The sequence below is a fragment of the Adiantum capillus-veneris genome, chromosome 21 (genome assembly GCF_014529385.1).
Source record: "Adiantum capillus-veneris isolate H3 chromosome 21, ASM1452938v2, whole genome shotgun sequence".
NCBI lineage: Eukaryota > Viridiplantae > Streptophyta > Polypodiopsida > Polypodiales > Pteridaceae > Adiantum > Adiantum capillus-veneris.
In genome coordinates this window covers 140016352-140023681 of record NC_140951.1, presented here as the reverse complement: position 1 = coordinate 140023681, position 7330 = coordinate 140016352, and positions in this window count along the sequence as shown.

Below are 7330 nucleotides of genomic sequence, written 5' to 3'. Positions count from 1 at the left end.
GTCCCACATCCAGAAGCTTACCAACACCATCACATACTTGAAAGAAACACCCCTTGGTGCAAGGGAACGCAAACGCCCGTATTCATCCATTGAAACTCTTGCACATTCCGGAGGAGCACACAAACGACAAGTTACAGCCACAAGGTGATTTGGTCTTTACTTACATGCTGCATTCTTACTTCACACTATTTTCTAACATTTATGTTTATTTGTTGCTAGAAACTTCATCCAGGAGGCATGCGGTGGAACAAGCCAAGATAATCGAGTCAACCTTCTCACTAGTTGTCTCAATACCGAGGATGTTATTTCTATCTTACAATCACCTGGAGGTAAGCACATTAAGGATGCAGTCACCAAGGACCTTATGCGTAAATTAAGAAATGTGGTTAATGATGATGACGTTCAACAAGCTTGTGATGAGGCTGGAATCAGCACCAAAGCCTGTCAGGCTATTTTTCAACTCCTAAAGGATGCCCTCAAAGAACATGGCATTGTGGAAAACCTATTTCCCGTTCCTCACAAGGTCAAGCTCGCAAAGAAGGCCACCAACGAAGATGTGTTCTCCCGCATTGGGACATACCTACACATTGAGGACACAATGCCAACTTCCCTTTATGCTTCGTGTGCAACAAAGACAAGGGGAAAAGGTAAGAAACAATCCATAAGACCTTCGAATAAGGGCTTTCCTTACACAATGTGGAACAATATTTTCGTGGATCTTAGAAGGCTTCAAGAAGCCATGCTTAGATTTTACGAGTTACCTGAAGAAGGTGACACACTTTACTTTTTTCTTTGGTATTATTCTTTTCATAGAAGCTGAAGTTTAAGGTCATAGCACTATTTATTTTGTAGTGCTTGGCACAAAAGTCGCTTTTGTGCTGAAACTCGATGAGTGTCAAATAGTGAAAGGCCGAAGGTTAGAGAGGCTAAGTGTCACTCTAATGAACGAGGCCCTTCTGCAAACCAAGCGAAGGGATTCAGTCGAGCCATATCCCACCCTATCTTTTAGCATGCAATCAGAGAAAGACATTTGGTGGTTGGGTGCTATTGAGGTGCCCAAAGAGACCAATGGAGTACTTTCATGGATTTTTGAGAGAACTCCATGGATCAAAGAAGTAATACACTCCCAAATTGCAAGTCAGAAGTTGGAGATTGAGGGCTTTGGTAGTTATGATGTGGAGTGGCACTTAGGTGGGGATTTGAAGACCATAAAGTGTTTGCTTGGCTGCAAACAAGGGGCTTCTTCTCTCATGCCTTGTCCATTTTGCACTCGAGGGTACAAACCTAATGGACAAAAATCACATAAGAGCACTGCAAAGGCCAGTTACATGCTTCCATGGCAAGGGCATGGAGAACAAGGGTTAGATTGTCATTATGTCGGAGATGAAGGTAGAGAATGGGAAGCGTCTATTCTGAGATGTCCCATGCTCAATGCCCCAGACCGTGATCAAAAGGACCACACTTGGAATCCAATCTTTCGATTTCCTCTATCGAATGTACATTTTTGTACATTACACGCATTCATGCGTATTTTGATAGGCTATTGAAGCTCCACATTGACTATGCTTTCACAATGAAACCGTTGGAAAAGTCCCAGGAAGCGATCGAAAGAGTGGAGGTTCTCTTGAATTCCATTGGCTGTCACGTGGAAATGTGTCTATAGTTGCTGCAAAGAACACAGGGGAGGCCCATGAAATTGCTCAACAAGTGTCAATGAGTGGACAAAAAGCTAGACACTTTTTGAAGAAAGTTTCCCAAGGAAAGCCAAGTCGATATGATGCTCAAAGCAGCTCCAACCAGCAGCAGGTAACCTTTGGGAGCTTTGGAAGGAGTTATGCAAAGCTACTACTGACAATGATTCAAATGGCGAGCTTGCAAACAAGCGCAAGCAAGTTTGGGCCCATTTTGATAAAATGGTCAAGCTTATGAGCCTTAACAGCACAACAGAAGAACAACGGCAATCATTTCAAGAAGCTTTGGCGGATTTTACCAAGGTCTTCACCCTTTCTTGGGGTGAAAATAACATCACACATTACATGGTAAGTCATTCATGGTGTATTCATTACAAGGGATTGTTTTTATTTACTAATGTGGATCGTTTGCTCATGTGAACAACATATCTTGTTTGCGCATGGTGCATTTTTTATGCACAAGTATGGATCGCTTGAAATTTTTAGCACTCAAGGCATGGAGAAGTCCCATTATCAAGCAAGGGGAGTGTACTTCAAAAATACTCGACATGGTGGTGGAATGGTGCAATCCAATTATTTGGAGGAGATGTTCAACTGGTTTTTTCGCACAACATTTGCTCGTAAGCTCACAATGGAGCGTGCGCGACAATCCAAGATTGCTATTGAAGTGCGCAAATGGAGTCGTCAAGAGCATAGCAACAAGTGGCAAATATCGCAAGGTCCCACCAAGCATGCTGCATGGCGGCGATGCAGAGTGCGACAAGGATCAAATTAAAGTGGATACTGCGCGAGTCACTAAACGTGAAAGCAGGGTCCAACTCTTAGCGACATGTTTATTTGAAAAATAATACTTCTTTTCAAAAAAATTAGTGTGAACAGGGTCCTTTTTAAATGGGCCCTTATAAATATTGCATGCTCTCATAAATCACTCATTTCTTAAGAACAGGTGAGCTCTTACCAACGAAATGGCGCGCACCAAACAAACCGCGAAAGAGCATCCGCCTGCCAACAAAAACACCCTCCAAGGATGTGAGAAGCCGTCATGGCTTAAAGGCACAAGAAAACGGCCACGAACACCTGGCCATTCCAGGAACTCTTCTGGTAGTGGGCATGGTGGTAGGGCACGAGAGTCATCAAGGACTGTTGAATCTCCACCTCCTCAAGATATAACACCTAGAAAGAGAATGAAGCAACGTGCCCAACGCTGGAGAGAAGCAGAGGGCCAGCAAACATCAGAGTCCGATAGGGAGCAGCCGTCGTGCCCCCAATCACAAGCAGGACCATCCAGGACTCGGGTGGTCAATACAGACACCGAATCAGAGAGTGAGCCACCATGGCTGCGAGAAAAAATACCGCGCACACACCGGGTGGCCGTTGGGGGGAAGACATTGCCTCAAGGCAAGGGAGCTCTCCCCACACGACAAGATCGGTAACCAAGGGAAGAGGAAGAATTATAACAGGCTGCAGAACCAGCCCCTAAGCATGTAAACAGACGCAAGTCTAAGTTTTTCAAGAAGCTTTCACGCCGCCCGCCAGAAAATGTGCAAGTGCCCCCAAGACAACCGCAGCGGCGCCGAAAAATAGCAAGGGCATTTGCAGAAATCTGCCACTACCAGAAGACGACGGAGCTCTTGATTCGACGCGCCCCCTTTGCTCGCACTGTGAAGGAAGTGCTTCAAAGCTATGGAAATCAGTATAGAATGCAAGCAATAGCGCTAGAGGCTATTCAAGAAGCTGCAGAGGCCCACATCATTTCACTGTTGAAAGATACCAACCTATGTGCCATTCATGCAAAGCGAGTGACAATACAGCCAAAAGATATGCAGCTTGCACAACGATTGCGGCGAGACTTCGAGCATTAGCCGAAGTTACCCCTCTTTTTGTATTGCACACCCTTATCTTTGTAATGATTTGACTTTCCAATGACAATATGATCAACAGTTGTGTCTACTCTGTCTATTATCTTTGTAATTTCAAGTTCTGTATGTAATTGCAGTCAATTTCAGTAAATTTGTGCATTTTAAGTATCCTTAGGGGTAGACAAGCCTACAAGGGGCAGAAAAAGGCCTGGCCACAAGGGCGCGCAAATGGCCCATCCAAAATTGATGGATGGGCCATTTGCGCGCCCTTGTGGCCAGGCCTTTTTCTGCCCCTTGTAGGCTTATCTACCCCCAAGGGTACTTAAAATAACCAAATTTACTGAAACCTATTGGTTTTGCATCAATATTTTATATGGATCCTTATGGACACCTTTTTTTGGTCATTTCAAGCTTTGAATTCCTTATAGGATATCAAAACAAATAACATATTGTGAAACCAAGTGTCCAATGTAATTTGACTTTTTGGTGCAAGGGTGTAGTAGGTAGAGCTAAAGCAAGTGATAGTTTGCTGGAAACTTCATTTCATAATTGATTTGAGCTTTTCTAGTGTCCTTGAGTGTGAACATATACTGGAATTGCCATAAAAAGGTTGCATTTAAATGAATGATGCAAAACCAATCCATTGTAATAAATTTGTGCTTTTTAAGTACCCTAGGGGGTAGATTGGCCTATAAGGGGCAAAAAAATGACTGGCCACAAGGGCGCGCAAATGGCCCATCCAAAACTGATGGATGGGCCATTTGCGCGCCCTTGTGGCCAGGCATTTTTTGCCCCTTATAGGCTAATCTAACCCCCTAGGGTACTTAAAAATCACAATTATACTCAAATTGACTGCAATTACATACCTTGAAATAACAAAGTCAAAAAACAATTCATATCACCAATTGAAACAATTTTCAAGATTGACAAATCAGATTGAAAAGAATTTGCAATATAGAGAGACAATTTCAAATATTTTTTATTCCTTCTAGCATGGTGATTTTACATCATGTATCTGAGGAGTTCAGAATTTTTTTGACCATTTCCTGGCGCCTATTTTGCGCGTAAGGCAACTCCCCAGTCAAGAGGGACTGCGCTATGGCATTTGGGTCAATTGAGCCAATGGAAGCATGTATCCCTATCTGGGCAAGCACTTTACCACGAAAGCCAGTGCCAAACGTTGTGCATACAAGGGATCTACGCACTAGGAACACTTGATGCGCAGTTTGAGCAATGGTAGTCAAACACAAAAACTTGCTCAAAGCTTTTAACGACCAAGTCATAAAATGGGCTTGGGGAGTAAATTCATTATGGATAATGGCCACATCGCCAGGGGGGAGTTGTCCGAGGTAATGCGCAAGGGAAGCTTGAGTTCCAAAGCCCGTCCGCTTGCCACCCGTCCTTGCAGCAAAATCATCAACCTCCACAACATCCTGTCATAAACCGATGAAGGTTGAGAAAAAAGACAATGAAGGATAAAATAGTAACATGAAAATTAGGATACAGTTTACCTCCTGCTCCTTGTCGTCCTCCTCCCTGTTGCCCTTTGCATCCAAGTCAATGCTCCCATGCACCACAGATACAAGCTTTGGATCATCAGATGGGAGGTTGCATAATGGCATAGGCATCCTAGCAACCTCAACCTTGGCTTGCGTGGCTTGGAAATCTTCATCAGCCACGTGCAACTGCTCTGCTGCTAGGACCTCCGCACATACAACTGCAATAGTGTCAGCAACAGAGTCCCCATCTGGCAAGAGCTTGCTTTCTAGGGCATCTTGCGTATTGTCTAAGGGACATTTGCTGCTGTTGCATAGCACGCTCAAGCATTCATCAATGCGCAGGCCAAATGCTTTTTCCAAATCATGCAGGAACACAAACTCCTCCCCATCCACTAACACTGAGGAGAAGCGGCTAATTTCTACCTCTGGGATAGCCACATCCGTCAGTGGTAGTGGCACTGGAGTGTCACTAGGGCCAGCCGCAACTATGGATTTCTCAACCACTTCCTCAAGACCCCTAGGGTACTCGAGCTGGTGTGCTTTTCCTTCCGCTGTAGGGTTCATGGGGATAACCTGCTACTCCTTGGTGTCCTTGATAAAGGACCCAACTTGAAGGTGTGGTAAGCGGAGCTCCTCCAAATCAGGTTCCTCGCTCACCAAGAAGATAAATGTTGCGAGCTGAGAAAGGTACTCCACCCCCAACTTGCGCTTCTTGAGCGCTAACACCCCAGGGGCTTGCTCGTCCAAGTAATGGCCTGCATTGGTTGCAATTTCTTGGAATCGTTGCAACCGCTTGGAGAATGGGCGATCACCTTTGTGTATATAGCGCAAAAGATCGCAAGGCACCCAGATCCCTGCATGTGGGGGGATAGATACATAATATTTTATGATGTGCTCCTCCATGAACACAGAAATCTCCTCAAATGCATCCATGTGAAGGGCAACTGTGGCGTCAAGGTCAGGGAGAAGAGTAAAAAAGGTGTGGAGGTCCAACTTCCCTTTGTATTTGGTGTCCTCGAGGAAGAGGATGAAGCGTGACAAAGGGGTGGATGTGGGTACAGATGCAGAGGCTGTGGCAGCATCCATGTTTAGCATGGGGTGTGGATAGAGAGTGGAGGAGCTCAAGAGTTGCAAAAGTGAAAATAGTGAATGAGTTAGGTGTCCCCCCTTTTATAATGTACCCTTTTTTTAAGACATTAAAAAAAAGGCACTTTCACCAAAAAATGATTTCTCATCCCAATGCAAAAAATTATATTCAAAAGCATGATTTGCCGAAGCAAATCATGTTGATTACAGCGGGGATCAATATGAAAATTGCAAGAGTTACAAAGTTATAGGATCGATAGCATAGTTCTATCTATCCCCCAGTCCTCCTCGACCTTCAATTTGTCTTCCATTCTCTTCCCAATCTGCAGACATTCATTACAATAAGCATCTAATGATCGACAAACCATGATGTATTGAAAATGTGGTGGAAGGATTCTCACCTTGTGACCTTGTAAACGAAATTGTGCTTGTTGAAGGGCCTCAAAACCCATAATAACCAAATATTCTCGAACATTACTGAGAGTCCAATGCTTGTTCACTTGGACTGCCTCCAAAGCATCGTTGGGCATCTTCACTGTAATGTCAAAGCTTGCAATAGCGCCGTCTACACTCTGTAAGGGAGTCCACACTCCAAGCTTGCACATACAACGATCATAGTGAAATCGTATGTACAAGGAGGTGCGGGATTTCAAATAGCGCATTTCAATACCTGAAGCTCCAACCTTACAACGATACCGGTCCCCGTTGTGCATGCCCTCCACAAAACCCCAGTCCTCTTCTAAAAGCCTTCCTAATTCCTCGTAATGCGCATCTTTACATACAAGCATTGTGGTAGTCTCCACAAATCCAAACTCTTTAAAAATGTGCACAAAACAATGAATAGGCAAACACCAGCTCAAGCCCACAGACCTAGAAGCTTTAGAGTATTTCAAAGAGTTTTGGACATCCATTATCATCTTTTGCTTGAAAGATGCTACCGACCACAAATCTGGGACCGGCCACTCCATACTTAATAAGGAAGTTACTTTGATGGGTTCAAGCGTTCCAAATGCTTGTGTAGAAGTAGGGACAATATAGGAGTGAGAATAGAAGAAAATCCTTCTTTGAACCAGTTTGGTTGGGCAAAGATGCGGGAACATTATTGCTCTAATATCCGCATGTATAGCATTGAATGTGCCGGAGAGACTATGTAGTGGCTGCTCCTCCACCAACGTGGATGGAAATATGACTATAA